General features: G+C 36.7%; 1 protein-coding gene and 1 long non-coding RNA gene across 6 annotated transcripts in view; one reads left to right on the top strand and one right to left on the bottom strand.

Annotated features, from left to right (window-relative positions):
- Nucleotides 1-21,691, bottom strand: part of PACRG (parkin coregulated) — a 516,291-nt gene that overhangs the window by 203,385 nt on the left and 291,215 nt on the right. The gene's annotated exons all lie outside the window — the stretch shown is intronic.
- Nucleotides 3,038-20,349, top strand: LOC112644410 (uncharacterized). 2 transcript variants are annotated; one of them, XR_007413035.1, is made up of 4 exons: nucleotides 3,038-3,125; nucleotides 6,897-6,954; nucleotides 8,130-8,286; nucleotides 19,622-20,349. It is a non-coding gene; the product is annotated as an uncharacterized LOC112644410 (long non-coding RNA). The 2 variants fall into 2 exon arrangements; XR_003126356.3 differs by lacking the exon at nucleotides 19,622-20,349 and having other exon boundaries at nucleotides 8,130-8,957.

The following is a 21,691-nucleotide window of genomic DNA, read 5'->3' as shown; positions in this document are numbered from 1 at the left end:
TTTCACACCATCTTAAAGTTGAAAAATCCCAAATCAAACAATTTTAAGCTGAAGACTGTCTGTAAACACAAATGTGTTGAATAGAGATGGCTCAGCTTTAACTCAGGGAACCAATCTAAATATAACTACACAATTATGGAATTCCACTGCATGATGGTTTATTACCACAGCATTTAGACACTGCAGGCCATACCATGTTCTGAAAACAACTACAAATAGAATGCTATAATTTAGCCTAAAAGTTGTAGTAATAAGATATTCAGAAGCAAAGTGTCAAAGTACCATGGGAAGGTGGAAGGGAGAAGGGTAGAGCATCTCACAGAGTAGTAGGGGCTCTTTTTCTGGTTTTATCCCATCTAAAGCCTGTTCGGTTTTCTCAGGTAACCAGGCACTGAACCCTTCCTACTGCCCCAGCTCAGTTTAACAAAAGAGAGCTTGGGAACCTGCAGAAATGTTTTTGTGAGGATTATGGGCACTAAACGCTCTTGCAAAAAGTCTAGCAATGAAGCTAAACATGTTTAGGATTCAGAAGTGCATAGAGCTGTGTTATAGTTCAAGCACCAGTGCCTAATATACACTGAAGACCTCTGTATTACAGGAGTAAAGCAAAGCACTTCTTACATATACTAGTTTACTTAATACTCACTCATCAAATACTTATTGAGAATGTGTGTGTGTCAATCACTGTTTTAGGAACTGGAGATAGAGAAGTGGAGAAGACAGATATGGCCTTCATCCTCTTGGGCTTATAATACAGTATGGAAGAAGACAGTGGACAAATATTGCAAGTTTGATGAATATTCCTAAGAAAGATAGGATATTTAAACAGCAAATGAAAAGGGGCATCTAGCCCAGTTGAGAGAGTAAAGGCTCTTACACATAGGGACAGAGTCAAGGGATGAGTAGCTGTTATTTAGGCGAAGAGCATTCCAGGAGAGGGAATAGCATTCTAGAGACTGTCACCTCTTAGATAAAAGAGTTCTCCTCCTACAAGGTCGACTCCAGTTCAGAGGGATCAAGTTCTACTTAGCAATGTGGGAACAAAACTCCAGATAGCATAGAAACAGTCTTCTAAATAGTTTTATCATTGTGTAGAGCCCATCAGATAATTGCAGGAAAGATTTTTGTAGCCATAGTGGCTACTGAATACTGGATTTTCAGCTTTCCTCTTTTAGAATATCTATACCAAAGCCTGCAATATAATAGCCATATTCTAATATGCTAGTTTACCATGAATGTTACAGCTTGTCATATAGAACACATTGTTTAAGGAGTAAAGTTTTTATATATATGAGTACTAAGAACATCAAACTTTTGTTGGTTAGGTTTATGCCTATCTGTATAGATAATTGATCCCTTGGAAATAAACTAATAATCTCTCTCACCATGGATTGTAATAACAGCTATCAGGAACAATTATTTCATTTTACTGCAACCTTGATTGAATTAACATGTTCGTGATGAATGTTATTGGACTGACAATGACTGACAAGTGAAATGTGTGAACCATTACTCTTAATGGCATCTAAAATAGAACTCTGAGTCCTCCTAAATGACCAGGGAATAGCTCTAAAACCTCTGCAGTCACTGTGAAATAAAGCCAGGGTATGTACTATAAAAACCTCTTAACTTTGTCCAAGAGGGATTTTTTTTATATAGTTCCTTTCCACTTCAATTCCTCTATTTTTCTTTCTCATTCTTGAGGAATTAAGATATACCATTAAGTTGGAAGTCTTTTTGTTCTTATCATCCCAATGGAATTAAATAAAAATGAGGGCTTTTTTCTGAAACAAAGTTCTTTTCCTTTGAAAAAGTATGTTAACAGATATAAAGAATATGATTCTGTAGTTTGAAAGAGCAGAAATGTGTTTATTCTTGTCTTGATGGGCCTGAAATCTATTGTCAAGACATAAGTGAGGACTTTGAACTCAAGATTTAAGATTTTGAAAAGGGTCTGACATGAGAAATCTACTGACATTATAGATCAGCCAGTGGAACCTTTCTATTCAGAAAATTGGATTTCTATTGTACTGCTTACTTCCTTCAAGTATAATCAACAAGATAGAGCTTCCAGATATATAGAAATTGCTGAAGAATAAGGAAAGAATAATTTAAAGTCAAAGAGGTAAAACTTATTCATCTTAGATGGTTATGTTACATGTATGATTTTTCTTAAGCATAAAATCCATTATTGCTAAATTTTTGCAAAGTGTGAACATTTTCTACTATCAGATATGATTCACACCTGGAGAATCAGGAAAAATTGAAATATTTCTACTCCTTTTAAAACTGGAAACACCAAACAAAATGCAGAAGCAAACAATAAGGTCTAAAAAATATTTTTGACATAAGCTATATTAATATCCTTGATATACAAATAGCTATCACAAACCAATAAGATTGAATTTTTCTAACGAAAAAAGTGGGCACAGAATACTGATAATATACAAATTAATAAAACAAATAAATAATTAATATTCCAGTACGTTCAGCTTCATTAGTAATAAAAATAAACACTATAATTTTGAATATCATTTAACAAAAAGTTTTTTGAAATGTAATATTCAGTGTGGACACAGGTTTGGGAAAAGAGGCACTCTCATAGATACTATATTATAAACCCTCACCACCTTTTACAGCAATATAGTAGTCCTCTCCTTATCCATGGGGATATGTTCTAAGACCCCCGGGATATGTTCCAAGACCCCAGGTAAATGCTTGTAATAGCAGATAGTATCAAAGCTCACATATGTCATGTTTTTTTCTATACATACCTTTTTATCATAAGGTTTAATTTATAAGTTAGGTATAATAAGAGATTACTAATTATAACTAATAGAACAATTATAGCAATATGCTATAATAAAAGCTATGTGGATATGGTCTCTCTCCTTCTCTAAATATCTTATTGTACTATATTCACCCTTCTTCTTGTAGTGATGTGAGATAACAAAATGCCTATGTGATGAAATAAAGTGAGAGGAATGATGTAGGAATTGTGAAACACTACAGCGTTAGGCTACTATTGACCTTCTGACATATGTGAGAAGGAGGATCATCTGCTTCTGGATTGCAGTTTACTACTGGAAACTGAGACCATGGAAAGCAAAACCATGGATAAAAGGGTGTGTGTTTATAGTATTTGACCCAGCAATTCCACTTCTGGGCATTTAGTCTAAGGAGGTACACACCTATGCAGAAAAAGTCATAGGGAAGGATGTGATAGTTAATATTTATAATTAGAAACAATCTAAATGCTCCAAAAACAAAAGTAAAATCAGGTATACCTATATAATGGAAAATCACAAAGTTACCAAAGTTATCTAATAGAAAAATATTTTTTTTAATAGGAAAATGTTGACAAGACACAAATGAGAAAAAAAGTAGGTTATAAAAGCTATGATCACACTTTGTAGAATAGAACGTAAACAGAGAAATCTATATACTCAGCCACTATCATTAGACTATGTTTTCCATAGGCATTTGTAAACTAAGGATTTTATTCCTTTAAAAAATAATTTTTTATATACTGCTTAAAAATTTTTCAGCATACTTTGCATATTTACCTAAAAATATTATCCATCATGATCATGATTTTGTATATTTTAATTTAGTGGAATGTAGAGCTCTCTCATTCATTCTCAGTATTTTCTTGGTTATTCCTAACCATTTATATCTTGAGACAAACTTTAAAATAATTTGGTGAGGTTAAAAAATATGCTGGAGACCAACAAAAATTTCAATAAATTTAGAGAATATTTTGGGGGAAAATTTACATCTTTACTATTGAATCTTTCCATTAGAAACTTATATCTCTTCAATTTTCCTTGTCATCTTTAAGCTCCTCAGGAAAGCTTTACAGTATTCTTCATTCAGATTCGGCATAATTTGTTAGGTTCACTTAAAAGGAATTTTATACTTTGTCACTGTTTGTCTAAGACTATTTTATCCCAACATGCATTCTAAAAATTCTTGATAACACATACACAAAAACATATCATTTTTATATATTTATTTACTGGTTAACTTGCTTATTTCTCTTACTGATTCTATTGTTTTACAGTGAATTCATTTGGGTTCTATAGGTAATTATATTACCACAAACACTGACAATTGATCTTAGCTTTCTAGTATTTATTTTTGGTCACATGACAGAGGCCAGAATTTCTAATAGAAAATACAGTATTATAATGCTGAGAGTAGACATTTTAGTCTTTGAATTCTTCTCATTTATTTTTATACCTTAAATGATTATTTTTATTTTATTGTATAAAATATATAAATACTATAAAATGTCATTTGATCATTTGCAAGTCTGGCATGGCTGAATTACATTCACAATGTTGTGTAACCATCCCCCCTCTCTATTTCCAAAACTTTTCCATGACCCAAAACAGAAACTCTACAACTATTCTGCAGAAACTCCCCATCCCTGGTAACCTCTCATCTACTTGCTATCTCTAGGAATTTGCCTATTATAGCTGTCTTAATGTATCATAAGTATTTTTTTAAATTAAAATATTTTAGAATATTTAATATTGTTTGGCCTCACATGTTAGTTGAATTTGATTGAAATGAACATAAATTTTGCTGGTCGAGGGGTGCTAATCATGTAATCCATTAATTTACAGAGTATAATGAATTTACAATGTTTTCAAACTAAATACAGGTTCAAAATTGTAGAAATTTTTCTTTTCCCAAACAGAATTCAATTACTAAATAAATGTGATATGGCTGAGTTCTCATATTCTTGGGCAATTAGAGCATTAGAGACTCAACTCAGCTATTATGGGCATCTAGGAAACCAATAATAAAGGCTACAATTTTGTCTTTAATTCATTGTTTTCCAGTAAGTGTTGTGTTAAAAAATATTAATTTTTCTCTCATCCCATAAAGAAACCATCTTGATACAAAATTCAGATATTCTATTAAAGCTTTGTCATTAAAAGTAGTTAATTTTTTCACTTCTTCAACTGACAAGAACATATTTTGACTTTAGGACCATAGAACACAGTTCAGTTTTTGGTGAGAGTGTTTGGCTTTTCTTTCCCTTAAATACTTATTTTTAAAGACAGATACATAATTAATAATTTTTTTAAGGGATGCCTGGGTGGCTCAGTCGATTAACTGTCTGCATTTGGCTCAGGTCCTGATCCTGCGGTCCTGGGATCGAGCCCCGCATTGGGCTCCCTGTTCAGCAGGGAGTCTGCTTCTCCTCTCTCTGCCCCTCTGCTCCTGCTTGTGTTTTTTTTTTTTCTCTTTCAAATAAATAAATAAAAATCTTAAAAAACTAATTTTTTAAAGAAATGAAAGCATTCATCATCAAAATGGTCTCAACCATAGAGTCCTGAGCGTGATCTATGTGATATTCACAACTTTGTAGCTATAGAGGAACCTGAATAATGATGCAATTCCACATGCTCCTCACTCTTGCTGCAGCCAAGTTTGGGCCTGCGCTAGCTTCCACACAACCTGAATAGCTCTAACAGTACCTTTGTCAGAAAGCAATGCCGGGTTTGTCTCTTTTCCCCTTGCTCCCCTGTCCCTAGACTGCCCTTTGTCTGAGTTCTGCACACAGGAGTGGGCCACAGATGATCTGCAGCTGGCCAGCCCTGACACCATTGCTGAATGGGATCCAAATCAATGTGCTGTGACAAGCAGGATTCTTGATTCTTCTAAGAATCACTGTTAACTTTTCTTCTGGTGGAGGAAAGGTCTCTAATTTTCCTGCAGCTTTAAGATAGTGGAAGTAGTAGACTACGAAGAAGGCTATCACATACATAGGCTTTTCACACACTAGGAGGGTGAGAGCTGCAGTGCTAAACAGCAGGTGGATAAACATACCCATTTTCAAGAAGAAGCTCCCCTTTCCAGCTCAAAGCAGGAGCTTGAAGAACTACACGCTGCTAAGTTTGGCATTAATATTTGGTATAATTCTGGAATTTATTATTTAAGCAGGTTATTGGAGAACTCCCAAGAAAATAGCAGTGATCACTATCAGCCAGGGTGAGTTCTCTGAAATGTCAGGCCAAGCTTACTTCATGTATTCTGATAAGTCTACTCATAAAGGAGATCATAAACAGACCACATCAGCGAGGCATCTGGCAAGACCTCCCTTGTAGTCAAGGTATGGAAATGGTTGAAGAGTTAGGCTTTTTTTCCCTTCTTTTTTCTTTTCTGTGTGAACAATTGAATCCAAGTGATATGTCCTGATGATTTGGTCCTACTGCAATATCACCAAGGTCTATACTTGACCTAATCCATTTTCCATCTAACTTTTTTACTGTAACTTTGATGAGAGTTACAGAATCCAAATCTACTAATTATTCAATGACCCAAAGTTAGGAAGTCTGCAGATATTGACCATGAAGGAACAGCAAGAAGGTAAAAATGATAATTTCCCTGACTAGAACTCAACCCCCTCATGCAGAAGGATTAAGATTGCCAGATAAAGTTCTAGTCTTGGCAACTAAAAACTGTTGCCCTAATCAAGACCTGGAATAATGATGATGATGATGGTAACATTTATTACACTTAGACTGTGTGCCCTGCTGAGGGCTTGAAACGTATTTAGCTCATTTAAGCACTGAAATAACCCATAAATTGAGTGCCATTCTTCTGCCAATATTATAAACTGAGTCTCAAAGTGGTTAACTTGTCTGAGAACTGGTAAGTGGTAGACTTAGGAAAATTGATGAACTTTGTTTATTTGATAATGGGAAAAGGACACCTAATACCTGTTAAATTCAGTTTGAAAATGTAATATTATTTTTAGCTCTTTATCCCTTTGATTCAACTGTGCTGTTTTGACATGGACAGCTGTATGCTCCATTCCCATCAGCTCTGGTACCTCCCATTTTTGTTTTGCATCTCTCTGACTCATTTTCTCTATTCAGACAGAGTTGGGCCTGATTTCAACTCCTCATCACAGGTCCAGAAGGAGCCTTTCCTCTGGTAAGTGACCAACCAGCTAACTATTCAAATATTTCTGGGGTTGGCTAACACCTGCCAGAGATTACTATCATCCCACATCTATTAACACATTACTTCTGTACAGGAAATAACTTCTAGAGTGACACTAGTTTTATATTATGTCTTTTTAAATGGGGAATTAAGGGTGGTGAGGTAACTGATAGATAAAGTGTGAAAGAAATGGATAGAGAGGAAGGAAGGAAGGAAGGAAGGAAGGAAGGAAGGAAGGAAGGAAGGAAGAACAGCAATCATCAAATAGTTGGATTTTATAATCCCACGTGACTATGATTACTCATATTCAATACAACACCTACCATTTGTTAAGAGCCTGCTTCTTACCTGGCCTGGGCATTTCCACACATGTGATCACATAACAATGATCACAACTCTCTAAGAGATGTATCAACTTCCTTATTTTGGAGATGCAGACTCATCTCCTGAGCTCAAAGAGTTGGACTAATTTGCACAACATGGTAGAACCAGCAATAGAAATAAGGGTCAGGCCCATGGCCTTTCCAGTGGTCATACTAATTCTCAAAAAGGACAGAGAGACGTGGTCTTTAGCATCAGCTACTGAAAGTTCATAGTGGACATGACTTCCTCATAATGTGGATGTTTTAAGGTATGAAACCAGATTCTGTTTCCCTAAATAGCTATGGATTCTCATTTTGGAATCCGAATTGCTCAGCATAGGGTAGGTTTGCTGCAGCAATAGATTAGCCCTAAAATCTCTTTGGCTTCACACAGAAAAGGACCGTTTTACACTCATGGAAGATGTTCAATTCAGGTTAATGCAGGGCAAGGAGAAGTGCAGTGGCTCTGAAAAGCTTAGTTTGAAGGAAACACGCACCTCTTCCATTCACAGCCCATTGACAGAGTTAGTTCCATAGTTTCAAATAACTGCATAACAGAAATGCTGGGGGGCTGTTAGATATCTGGTGCTTAGTAAATGTCTCTGACACAGAATTCATGTCATTTGGGGGAAACTAATTCTTTTTTCCCCTAACCTGTACTATGGGCAGGTTGCATGGCCTAGGTTAATCTGGTCAGTGTGTTCAAGACTGGGCATGTCTATATAGATGATATAATCACAGCAAACTTTTGACTTTGAATTTTTCTGGAAATTCAGGGACAATGATACTTTCTCTTTCTTGTAGGTATATGTAGTCCCTGGATCTACTTGGAACATCCAAAGGCCAAGAAAAGAGCGAGCTTTAAGATGATCTTGCATAAAACAAATCAGAGAGTAAAAATAGTGAGCCACCATATTAAACCATGATTGAAATGAGACCCATCTCTGGATTGTTCAGTTATGTGAGTTATCAAGCAAACCTGACTGACAGTTTGAATCCTTTTTTTTTTTTTTGCATTTTATAACCAAAATAATCCTAATACACCTCATTTCTGTATTTTCAGAAGATATTAGACATTTTGTTCTTAACATAAGTACTTTTAAATAGTTTTATAGCTTTAAAAATAATTTACCTGGAAAATTTTAAGGTATATAAGTAAAATTATTAGATTATAAAGAGTAATGCATTTCAGTTGCACTTGCTCCTTTCTAATTAAATAGAATTCTCAAACCATTTTTTTGTATTGTGATATGGATTCTCATGCTTTACCCTTACTTGGTATATTTTTTTCCATTGAGTATTCTTTAACAAGACTATTTTGCTTTTTAAAATGTTATTGCTGCTTAAATGTTAAGTTGCTTTAGCTGTGTCTGTGCATGTTTATCCTTTATAGCTGGGTGACCTCAACTCATTAGAGCTCTCCTAATGAGGCCACTGTCTTATGTGCTGTATATTTGTAGATCAGTGATATTTTTGTAATTCTTTAGCAGCTGGAGTCAACTTGCCTCCTAGTAGACCATCTCACAAATGTATGTTACTGGTTATAAACAGAAAGAATCACATGAGAGAATGTATGGTGAATAAACAAAAAATTACTCTCACCACTTTGATAATTTCTCTAGTAGAGGAAAATATATGTCATTATACTCTTTATTTGCTATTTCATATTAGGGATTCTTACAAAAATAGTTTTCGTATAATATATATTATAGTGGCAAGCCCAAATGGCCACTTCACACTTTTGATTATGACACCTATACAAATTTTAGTATGGATGGCAGTTATGCACCTGATCAAATTAATTTTGCAAGCCATTTTGATGCATTGACGATGCATTAGCAAGCACATTAGATGTTGTTGGGAATATATTACTTTCTAACATTATGTTTTAAATGACACAAGAAAGGAAGATATAAAATTTTGTAGGGAAGGGAAGTTAGGGTAGGGAGAGGGCTGAAGTTTAGAGTAAGAAGAGAGAAGAAACAGAAGAGGCTCGACAGAATAATTCCTGAGTTGGGCTATGAAGGTCCCTTACCATTAAGGCACTGGAAGATGTGAGAGTGGGCATTCTTAAAAGAAAGCAAAGGTATAGAATACCTTAGAGGTTTGTATTCTATCTATAATAGAAGCACATTTAGTTTGGCTATAGATAACAGGCACACAAAGGGAATGCAGTTGATCTTTTTTTTATAATAAATTTATTTTTTATTGGTGTTCAATTTACCAACATACAGAATAACACCCAGTGCTCATCCCGTCAAGTGCCCCCCTCAGTGCCCGTCACCCATTCACCACCACCCCCTGCCCTCCTCCCCTTCCACCACCCCTAGTTCGTTTCCCAGAGTTAGGAGTCTCTCATGTTCTGTCTCCCTTTATGATACTTCCCACACATTTCTTCTCCCTTCCCTTCTATTCCCTTTCACTATTATTTATATTCCCCAAATGAATGAGAACATACTATGTTTGTCCTTCTCTGATTGACTTACTTCACTCAGCATAATACCCTCCAGTTCCATCCACGTTGAAGCAAATGGTGGGTATTTGTCATTTCTAATGGCTGAGGAATATTCCATTGTATACATAAACCACATCTTCTTTATCCATTCATCTTTCGATGCACACCGACGTGCCTTCCACAGTTTGGTTATTGTGGACATTGCTGCTATAAACATCGGGGTGCAGGTTTCCTGGCGTTTCATTGCATCTGAATCTTTGGGGTAAATCCCCAACAGTGCAATTGCTGGGTCGTAGGGCAGGTCTATTTTTAACTCTTTGAGGAACCTCCACACAGTTTTCCAGAGTGGCTGCACCAGTTCACATTCCCACCAACAGTGTAAGAGGGTTCCCTTTTCTCCGCATCCTCTCCAACATTTGTGGTTTCCTGCCTTGTTAATTTTCCCCATTCTCACTGGTGTGAGGTGATATCTCATTGTGGTTTTGATTTGTATTTTCCGGATGGCAAGTGATGCGGAGCATTTTCTCATGTGCGTGTTGGCCATGTCTATGTCTTCCTCTGTGAGATTTCTCTTCATGTCTTTTGCCCATTTCATGATTGGATTGTTTGTTTCTTTGGTGTTGAGTTTAAGAAGTTCTTTGTAGATCTTGGAAACTAGCCCTTTATCTGATATGTCATTTGCAAATATCTTCTCCCATTCTGTAGGTTGTCTTTTAGTTTTGTTGACTGTATCCTTTGCTGTGCAAAAGCTTCTTATCTTGATGAAGTCCCAATAGTTCATTTTTGCTTTTGTTTCTTTTGCCTTCGTGGATGTATCTTGCAAGAAGTTACTGTGGCCGAGTTCAAAAAGGGTGTTGCCTGTGTTCTCCTCTAAGATTTTGATGGAATCTTGTCTCACATTTAGATCTTTCATCCATTTTGAGTTTATCTTTGTGTATGGTGAAAGAGAATGGTCTAGTTTCATTCTTCTGCATGTGGATGTCCAATTTTCCTAGCACCATCTATTGAAGAGACTGTCTTACTTCCAGTAGATAGTCTTTCCTCCTTTATCGAATATTAGTTGACCATGAAGTTCAGGGTCCACTTCTGGGTTCTCTATTATGTTTCATTGATCTATGTGTCTGTTTTTGTGCCAGTACCACACTGTCTTGATGACCACAGCTTTGTAGTACAACCTGAAATCTGGCATTGTGATGCCCCCAGATATGGTTTTCTTTTTTAAAATTCCCCTGGCTATTCGGGGTCTCTTCTGATTCCACACAAATCTTAAAATAATTTGTTCTAACTCTCTGAAGAAAGTCCATGGTATTTTGATAGGGATTGCATTAAACGTGTAAATTGCCCTGGGTAACATTGACATTTTCACAATATTAATTCTGCCAATCCATGAGCATGGAATATTTTTCCATTTCTTTGTGTCTTCCTCAATTTCTTTCAGAAGTGTTCTATAGTTTTCAGGGATCCTTCACCTCTTTGGTTAGGTTGATTCCTAGGTATCTTATGCTTTTGGGTGCAATTGTAAATGGGATTGACTCCTTAATTTCTCTTTCTTCAGTCTCATTGTTAGTGTATAGAAATGCCATTGATTTCTGGGCATTGATTTTGTATCCTGCCACACTGCCAAATTGCTGTATGAGTTCTAGCAATCTTGGGGTGGAGGCTTTTGGGTTTTCTATGTAGAGTATCATGTCATCGGCGAAGAGGGAGAGTTTGACTTCTTCTTTGCCAATTCGAATGCCTTTAATGTCTTTTTGTTGTCTGATTGCTGAGGCTAGAACTTCCAGTACTATGTTGAACAGCAGTGGTGAGAGTGGACATCCCTGTCTTGTTCCTGATCTTAGGGGAAAGGCTCCCAGTGCTTCCCCATTGAGAATTATATGGCTGTGGGCTTTTCGTAGATGGCTTTTAAGATGTTAAGGAATGCTCCCTCTATCCGTACACTCTGAAGGGTTTTGATCAGGAATGGATGCTGTATTTTGTCAAATGCTTTCTCTGCATCTATTGAGAGGATCATATGGTTCTTGGTTTTTTTCTTGCTGATATGATGAATCACATTGATTGTTTTACGAATGTTGAACCAGCCTTGTGTCCCGGGGATAAATCCTACTTGGTCATGGTGAATAATTTTCTTAATGTATTGTTGGATCCTATTGGCTAGTATCTTGTTGAGAATTTTTGCATCCATGTTCATCAGGGATATTGGTCCGTAATTCTCCTTTTGGGTGGGGTCTTTGGTTTTGGAATTAAGGTGATGCTGGCCTCATAGAACAAATTTGGAAGTACTCCATCTCTTTCTATCTTTCCAAACAGCTTTAGTAGAATAGGTATGTTTTCTTCTTTAAACGTTTGATAGAATTCTCCTGGGAAGCCATCTGGCCCTGGACTTTTGTGTCTTGGGAAGTTTTTGATGACTGTTTCAATTTCCTCCCTGGTTATTGGCCTGTTCAGGTTTTCTATTTCTTCCTGTTCCAGTTTTGGTAATTTGTGGTTTTCCAGAAATATGTCCATTTCTTCTAGATTGCCTAATTTATAGGCGTATAGCTGTTCATAATATGTTTTTAATATCGTTGGTATTTCCTTGGTGTTGGTAGTGATCTCTCCTTTCTCATTCATGATTTTATTAATTTGAGTCTTCTCTTTCTTCTTTTTAATAAGGCTGACTAATGGTTTATCTATTTTATTAATTCTTTCAAAGAACCAACTCCTGGTTCTGTTGATCTGTTCCACAGTTCTTCTGGTCTCAATTTCATTGAGTTCTGCTTGAATCTTAATTAACTCTCTTCTTCTGCTGGGTGTAGGATCTATTTGTTGTTTTTGCTCTAGCTCCTTTATGTGTAAGGTTAGCTTTTGTATTTGAGTTCTTTCCAGTTTTTGAATGGATGCTTGTATTGCGATGTATTTCCCCCTTCGGACTGCTTTTGCTGCATCCCAAAGATTTTGAACGGTTGTATCTTCATTCTCATTAGTTTCCATGAATCTTTTTAATCCTTTTTAATTTCCTGGTTGACCCTTTCATCTTTTAGCAGGATGGTCCTTAACCTCCATGTGTTTGAGGTCCTTTAAACTTCTTGTTGTGATTTAGTTCTAATTTCAAGGCATTATGGTCTGAGAATATGCAGGGGACGATCCCAATCTTTTGGTATCGGTTCAGACCCGATTTGTGACCCAGTATGTGGTCTATTCTGGAGAAAGTTCCATGTGCACTTGAGAAGAATGTGTATCCAGTTGAGTTTGGATGTAAAGTTCTATAGATATCTGTGAAATCCATCTGGTCCAGTGTATCATTTAAAGCTCTCGTTTCTTTGGAGATGTTGTGCTTAGAAGACCTATCGAGGGTAGAAAGAGCTAGATTGAAGTCACCAAGTATAAGTGTATTATTATCTAAGTATTTCTTCACTTTGGTTATTAATTGATTTAAATATTTGGCAGCTCCCATATTCGAGGCATATATATTGAGGATTGTTAAGTCCTCTTGTTGGATAGATCCTTTAAGTATGATATAGTGTCCCTCTTCATCTCTCACTACAGTCTTCGGGGTAAATTTTAGTTTATCTGATATAAGGATGGCTACCCCTGCTTTCTTTTGAGGACCATTTGAATGGTAAATGGTTTTCCAACTTTTTATTTTCAGGCTGTAGGTGTCCTTCTGTCTAAAATGAGTCTCTTGTAGACAGCCAATAGATGGGTCCTGCTTTTTTACCCAGTCTGAAACCCTGCGCCTTTTGATGGGGTCATTAAGCCCGTTCACATTCAGAGTTACTATTGAAAGATATGAGTTTAGTGTCATCATGATAACTATTCAGTCCTTGTTTTTGTGGATTGTTCCACTGAACTTCTTCTTAAAGGGGAATTTTAAGAGTCTCCCTTAAAATTTCTTGCAGAGCTGGTTTGGAGGTCACATATTCTTTCAGTTCCTGCCTGTCTTGGAAGCTCTTTATCTCTCCTTCCATTTTGAATGAGAGCCTTGCTGGATAAAGTATTCTTGGTTGCATGTTCTTCTCGTTTAGGACCCTGAATATATCCTGCCAGCCCTTTCTGGCCTGCCAGGTCTCTGTGGAGAGGTCTGCTGTTACCCTAATACTCCTCCCCATAAAAGTCAGGGATTTCTTGTCTCTTGCTGCTTTAAGGATCTTCTCTTTATCTTTGGAATTTGCAAGCTTAACCATTAAATGTCGAGGTGTTGTATGGTTTTTTATTTTAGGGGGGTATTTCTCTATTTCCTGGATCTGAATGCCTGTTTCCCTTCCCAGATTAGGAAAGTTTTCAGCTAGGATTTGTTCTAATACATATTCTGGCCCTCTGGCCCTTTTCGGCACCCTCGGGAACCCCAATTAAACATAGGTTTTTCTTCCTCAGGCTGTCGTTTATTTCCCTTAATCTATCTTCATGGTCTTTTAATTGTTTGTTTTTTCCTCAGTTTCCCTCTTTGCCATGAACTTGTCTTCTGTGTCACTCACTCCTTCCACCTCGTTAACCCTCGTCTTTAGGACTTCTAGTTTGGATTGCATCTCATTCAATTGATTTTTAATTTCTGCCTGATTAGATCTAAATTCTGCAGTCATGAAGTCTCTTGAGTTCTTTATGCTTTTTTCTAGAGCCACCAGTAGCTGTATAATAGTGCTTCTGAATTGGCTTTCTGACATTGAATTGTAATCCAGATTTTGCAACTCTGTGGGAGAGAGGACTGTTTCTGATTCTTTCTTTTGAGGTAAGGTTTTCCTTCTAGTCATTTTGCTCAGTGCAGAGTGGCCAAAAACAAGTTGTATTGGGAAAAGGAGAAAGAGGAGAGAAAGAAGAAAAGAAAAAAAGAAAAAAGGAAGAAAAAAAAAGAAGAAAAAGAGAAAGAAAAAGAAAGAAAGAAAAAAAAAAGGTGGAGGAAGCAATCAGAAATCAAAAAAAAAAAAAAAAAAAAACACGGGGGAGTATCTTCTGATTCTGTGTACTTAAAGTCCCTTGACTTCCCCTGGAACTTGTCCTTCTAGCTGGTCTTCTGGGGGAGGGGCCTGTTGTGCTGATTTTCAGGTGTTAGCACTTGGGGGAGCTACTCAGCCCCCTGCCTGGTGCAGGGCTCAGTGGGGGTTGTTCACCCCGTGATGCCCCAGGAGGTACAACCGCAGTGGCGGGGCCAGCTCTGGAGCCCTGGATTCAGCCCCCACAGTAACTCCGGAGCTCTCCGTCTGCAGGGCCTGGAGGCTCCGGGCGGGGCCGCTGATCTGCTCAGCTCGGGGCAGGAGCGTCCTTGCTGTCCTGGGCCCTCCCAGCCTCTGCCTGTCCCGGGGGGAGGCCGGATCCTGGGCTGTGTCCCGGCGCCCTGTGCTCCGGGGCCTGCGCTGGTGGATTCGCGCTCCCGCCCCGCAGCCCCCTCCGCGCAGCCGCCCCCGAGCCCCCCGAGCTGCTCCCCCCGCCGCAGCCCCCTCCGCGGAGCCGCCGCCCGAGCCCCTCCGAGCTGCTCCCGGTCCCGCCGTGAGCGCTGCAGCCCTTAGGGAGCTCGGCGCACTCTCCCGGGGCGCAGGTGTCTGTTAGTGTCCTGGGGAGCCCGAGGGCATCCCCGCCCTCCTGGGTCCTGCTCCAACTCCCTGCGAGCCCCTTTCCGCCCGGGAAGGTCGGTGCAGCTCCTGCTCCTCCGGGACGGGGCTCTCCTGTCCTGGGGACACTCGCCCCGGCCTCAGCCCGGCTCCTCGCGGGGCCCCTCCCCCTTGGAGGCCTTTGTTTCTTTATTTCTTTTTCCCCGTCTTCCTACCTTGATAGAAGCGCGAACTCTTCTCACTGTAGCATTCCAGCTGTTCTCTCTTTAAATCTCAGGCCGAATTCGTAGATTTTCAGGATGATTTGAAGGTTATCTAGGTAATTTGGTGGGGACAGGTGATTTGGGGACCCTACTCTTCCACCATCTTGCCCCTCCTCCAGCCCTTGTCCCTCCTCCAGCCGCAGTTGATCTTTAAACAATACAAACTGCAAGGGCAGATTTTTTTCAATAAATATAGTACTATAAAAATATTTTCTCTTCTTTGTTATTTTATTAATAACATTTTCCCTAGCTTAATTTATTATAAAGATACAGTATATAATCCATATAGCATACAAAATATGTGTTAATCAAATATTTATGCTATTAGTAATAGTAAGTCTTCCAATCAACAATAGACTGCTAATAATTAAGGTTTGAAGGAGTCAAAAGTTATACATGATTTTCAACTGTGAAGGGGGTTAGTGCCTCTAAATTCTGCATTGTTCAAGAGTCAACTGTAATAGAAATAAGGTCAAAAACAATTTGCCACCAGATATTTAAAGGGGATCCTTGAAGGTCATGCCAAAGAATTAAAAGTAAGCTGAAAGTAGAAGGAAGTCTGTCCTTGAAAGATGGAAGTGTACCAGGTAAGATTTGTGAGTTGAATGATTTGTACCTCTAAGAGTACAAATGTACTCTTAGGCTAATGTGTGTGGCCTTGGGCACAAGATAGTAGCAGGAATACTGGCTTGACATGTAAAAGGTGGGACTTTGGCCTGGCACAAAGTCCAGTCTATTTTGGTCTGGTAGAAAATTAGCAGGGGAGGTGAGGATCCTGGAAGAAAGAGACCCACAGAGCAGGTAAACTAAAAACATCCATGAAAACCTAGCTTTAGGTAACCTCTAAGGATTATACACATGGGAGAGACCCCAGCATGCCCAGAAGATAAGCCAAAGCTGGGAGATGGAAGAACTTTGGTTTCTAACCACCACAGGGAGACAAAGTTTGAAGTTCATGTTTAACAGGTTAACTGTCAGAATTATTCCTCAAAAGAATATAACAGGACCCAGAGACTTTAAAATGTCTTATTCATAATGTCCATGATATGACTATACTTTCTGGCCCTGCTGAGTTTGGGTGGGTCCTGGACTAGATCTGGCCAATGTATAGTAATAAAATATATTACTTCCAGGATGGAGCACTTCATCACCAGAAAGACATCTTTTGGGCTCTTGTTTTCTCTGGTGCTGTCAGCAGTGACATCTATCAGGCTGGCCCCTAAGCAACTGCTGTGAACAATCCCCCTGCCAACCTGCAACAGGCACTTAGCACATGTGAGAAACAGATCTTCATTCTAAGTCACTTACTTACTGTTATAAGCTTTTGATTTTGGAGATTGGTTGTTATTTCAGCACAACCTAGCCTATTCTGATTGATAAAATTCCTTTTATCATATTAAGGAAAATTTTCTTCTCTTCTTAGTCTGTTTTATTTATTTTTATTTTTTATTTTTTAATATTTTTTAATTGGAGTTCAATTTGCCAACATATAGTAGAACACCCAGTGCTCATCCCGTCAAGTGCCCCTCTCGGTGCCTGTCACCGAGTCACCCCATACTCCTGCCCACCTCCCCTTCCACTACCCCTTGTTTGTTTCCCAGAGTTAGGAGTCTCATGTTTTGTCACCCTCTCTAATTATTCCCACTCATTTTCTCTCCTTTCCCCTACAATCCCTTTCATTTTTTTTATATTCTCCATTTAAAAACACAAATAGGTGTTGGTTTTTATCTACGGCATTTGCCATCATTTGAAATGATCATGTGATTTTTACCCTTTAATACACTAACATAACTTGCATTAATATATTTTTCTAATGTTTAGCCACTTTATGCTCCTGTAATAAAACCAACTTTGTCATGAGATACTATAATTTTTATATATTGATGGATTCAGTTCTCTAATAATTTTGTTTAGAAATTTTTTCATTGATGTTCATGAATGAGATCATCCTAGAAAATTTCTTCTTGTAATGTCTCATACTGAACTTGTTGCTATCTAGGCTATGCTAGCTTCATAAAATGAGTTGGCATGTATATTCTGTTTTTATGATCTGAGAATATGTGTACAATATTTGCATTATTTTTTTCTTTAAGTGTTTGGCATAACTAACCAGTAAGGCTATGTGAACCTTGTGTTCTTTGTATGGAGGATTTTTATTTTTATTTTTATTTTTATTTTTTTATTTTTATTTTTATTTTTTTTGTATGGAGGATTTTTAATTATGGATTTAATTTACTCATTTGTTATATTATTATCTGTATCTTAACTTTTTTTCTGGTGTCAGTTTTGATAATTAATACTTTATAAAAATTTCACCATTTCCTTGAAATTTCAAAGTTTTAGAGATACAGCTGTTCATAATATCTTATCAAGATATCTTCAGGGTTTATAGGGTCTGTATGACATTTCCTTTTTCATTTATGAAATTGGTAATTTCTTCCTTTTCTCATTTTTTATATAAGCTTTGCAAAGTACTTATAAATATTATTATTTTAAGAAATCAATGTTTGCTTTTTTATTCCCTCAGTTGCATGATTATTTTCTATCTTAATTTTATTATGATATTGCAATAATTTATTCTTCTTTTAACTTTCCTTTGCTTTTTTTCCCTGTAACTTACTGAGATAGGTACCTGTTATTATTCCTCTTTTTCCTTTTCTGAAACTATGTTTTAGGCTCGATATTTCTTTATAATACTGTTGTACCATGTCAAACGTGGTGAATATTTTCAGTGATGTTTGTAATATTCTATGCAATGTTCTTATAATATGCATAATATGTAATAATATGCAATATTATTAATATGCATATATTAATATGTATTCTATGCAATATTCTTATATATTTTAATGTTATTTTTATGTAATATTTTCATGTTATTTTTATGTAATATTTTCATTTTTGTGAAACTAAATACTTCATAGTTTCATTATAATTTCTCATTTGATCCACAAAATATTTAGAAGTATATTCTTAATTTCAAAACATATGGGAATGTTTTAATTATTGTTTCAAGAATTGATTTCTAGTGTAAATCATATATTGATTTCATTATACGTTTTATGATTTTCATCCTTTGATATTTTTTATATCCTCTGATATTTTTTGAGGCTTATTTGATGGCCTAGGATGTGGCTACTTTTTATAAATATTCTATGTATGCTTTTAAAAAAAATCATTTGCAGCAGTAGATGCAGCACTGAATTTTGGTAAAGAATAGAAGAAGCTCAGATGTGGTTCAAATTCTGACTCTACCATTTGATAACTAAACGCCACTCAGGCGTCCCAATTAATTAATTTGTAATTAACAAAATAATCAATGAAAATTTGTGAAGATGATGTTAAGGAAATTTCCCAGGGAGTAGAACTAAGCAGAATCAGGAGATCTGAGCAAAAATGTAAAGAAATTAGAGAATCAATCCACAAGATAATAATATATATATATATATATAGTTTTATACAAATAATTTATAATTTAATATTCATATATACTAATTTTATGATATTTATTTATTTATATGTATGCAGGAATTATAGACAGAGATACAGAGACTCAACCCACAAAGTACTTTTATATATATACTTTATATATGATAAATATTATATATAATAATCTTATATATATTATTTTTATATATAGATGCAAGAATTATAGACAGTGAAGTAAAATAGAGGGAGAACAGTATTCCAGGATAATTAACAAATGGTTTCTAGTGTTGAAGTCCTATGTCTTTAAGTGGAGATTTCTCAGGATAATAGCCCCATCAAAGCATATTGATATGAAATTTCACATCATCAGAAATAAAGAGAATATCCAGAAAGATTTCTGAGGTTGGGAGAAACAGGCCAAAGACAAATGGCCGAAAACTCCAGTGGTGTCAAGGTGTTCAAAGGAAGGTTAGAAGGCCTTGTGTCCTACTGGGAGACAATAGAGACAAGGCCTCAAAATTCAAAATGAACCTTATTTTCAACACAGCCACAATAATAATCAAGTGTAAAGGAAGTGTTTCCAGACAAGCCAGGACTAAAACTAGACCTCTCATGTACTTACAGGAAACTGCTGGGAAACATGGACTATAAAAATGATGAGGAAAACAAGACACACAGCTCAGGAAAAAGACTGACAGTAACCCTGAGAGAGAGGATAACAACAGTGTTGTGTCACCAGGACCAGATTAGAACACAAAGATGGAGAGTAGAAGAACCCAATTCCCAAGAAAAAGATAGAAAATTGATGGGTCACCTGATATTCTGAGCATTTGGAAAGTAACATTCATTTGCTAGATCTTGGAATATTTCAACACAGAGAGTAAGTATATACAAGTCAAGCAAACTAAATGAGAAACAATTATTAATGTTGAGCAAGACAAGTTGTTCAAGGAAAGAAATGTGATCATAGTAGATGGGGGATTTGCAATGAATAGGACTGATGTGATCACATTCATGTAACAACTGATTATCAACCTGACCAAAATTATGATATGCTGATATTGTAGGGATGGAGGGGGGGGGGGAGAAGATAAGTGTGTGAAAAAGTTAAGTTTTTAAAAATTGAGATGTAAGTGACATATAACATCATATTAGCTTCAAGTGTGCAATGTAATGATTTGGTGTTTGTATAAATTGCAAAATGATAACCACAATAAGCCTAGTTAACATCTGTTACCACATATAGTTACAAAAAGTTTTTTCTTGAGATGAGTGCTTTAAATATCTACTGTCTTAGCTAGTTTTAAATATCAACACGGTATTATTAACTATAATAAACATGATACACACTACACTCCTGTGACTTATTTTATATATTTATATTTATTTATTTTATATATTTATTTTATAACCAGAAGTGTGTACCTTTTGACCACCATCACCCATTTCCCACTCCCAACACCTGACCTCTGGCAACCACCAATCTGTTCTCTGTATCTATGAACATGTTTTTTGTTTTGTTTTGTTTTTAGTTTCTTGAAATTCCACATATGAGATCATATAGTATTTGTATTTTCCTGACTTATTTCACTTAGCATAATGCCCTTGAGGTCCATCCATGTTGTCAAAAATGATAAGATTCCCACATTTTTATGGCTAATATTCCATCATATATATACCACAGTTTCTTTGTCCATTCATTCATCAATGGACACTTAGGTTATTTCCATATCTGCTCATCATAAATAATGTTGCAGTAAACTTGAGGGCACACAGATCATTAGTGTTTTTGTTTTCTTCAGATAAATTTACAGAAGTGGAATTGCTAGATCCTATGTTAGTTCTCTTTTATATTTGAGGAAATTCCATACTGTTTTCCATAGTGGCTGCACCAATTTACATTCCCTCTAACACTGCATGAGGGCTCCTTTCTCTCCACATCTTTGCCAACAAGTTATTTCTTGTCTTTTTGATAACAACCATTCTAACATGTGTGAGGTGATATCTCATTGTGGTTTTGATTTGCATTTTCCTGACAGTGATGTCAAGCATGTTTTCATGTGCCTGTTGGCCATCTGTATATCTTCTTTGGAAAAATGTCTATTCAAATCCTCGGCTCAGTTTTTAAATTGGATCTTTTTCATTGAGTTGTAGGGTTCTTTTATATTTTGGGTATTAACCTCTTATCAGATACATGACTTGCAAATATTTTCTCCCTTCAGTAGGGTGCTTTTTCATTTTGTTAATGGTTTCCTGTGCTGAGCAGAAGCTTTTTATTTTTATTTTATTTTTTTTCTTTTAAGATTTTTAAAAAATGTATTTATTCATGAGAGATGCAGAGAGAGACAGAGACAGAGACAGAGAGACAGAGAGAGAGAGAGAAAGAGAACAGAGACATAGGCAGAGGGAGAAGCAGGCTCCATGCAGGGAGCCCGATGTGGGACTCGATCCTGGGACCATGGGATCACACCCTGAGCCAAAGGTAGATGCTCAACCGCTGAGCCACTCAGGCATCCCAAGCAGCTTTTTAGTTTGATGTGGTCCCACTTGTTTATTTTTGCTTTTGTCGTGAGAGCTAAATTCTGATCGTTACTTGGTAACTGGCAGTCTCCACCAAAACCATATGGTTGGGGACAATCAGACAGTGGGAACAATCTTTCAAAGAAGTTCCCAAACCAAGACTTTTATCTTGTT

This window comes from Canis lupus, chromosome 1 (genome assembly GCF_003254725.2).
Source record: "Canis lupus dingo isolate Sandy chromosome 1, ASM325472v2, whole genome shotgun sequence".
NCBI lineage: Eukaryota > Metazoa > Chordata > Mammalia > Carnivora > Canidae > Canis > Canis lupus.
This window is presented reverse-complemented; position numbering and strand designations above follow the sequence as displayed.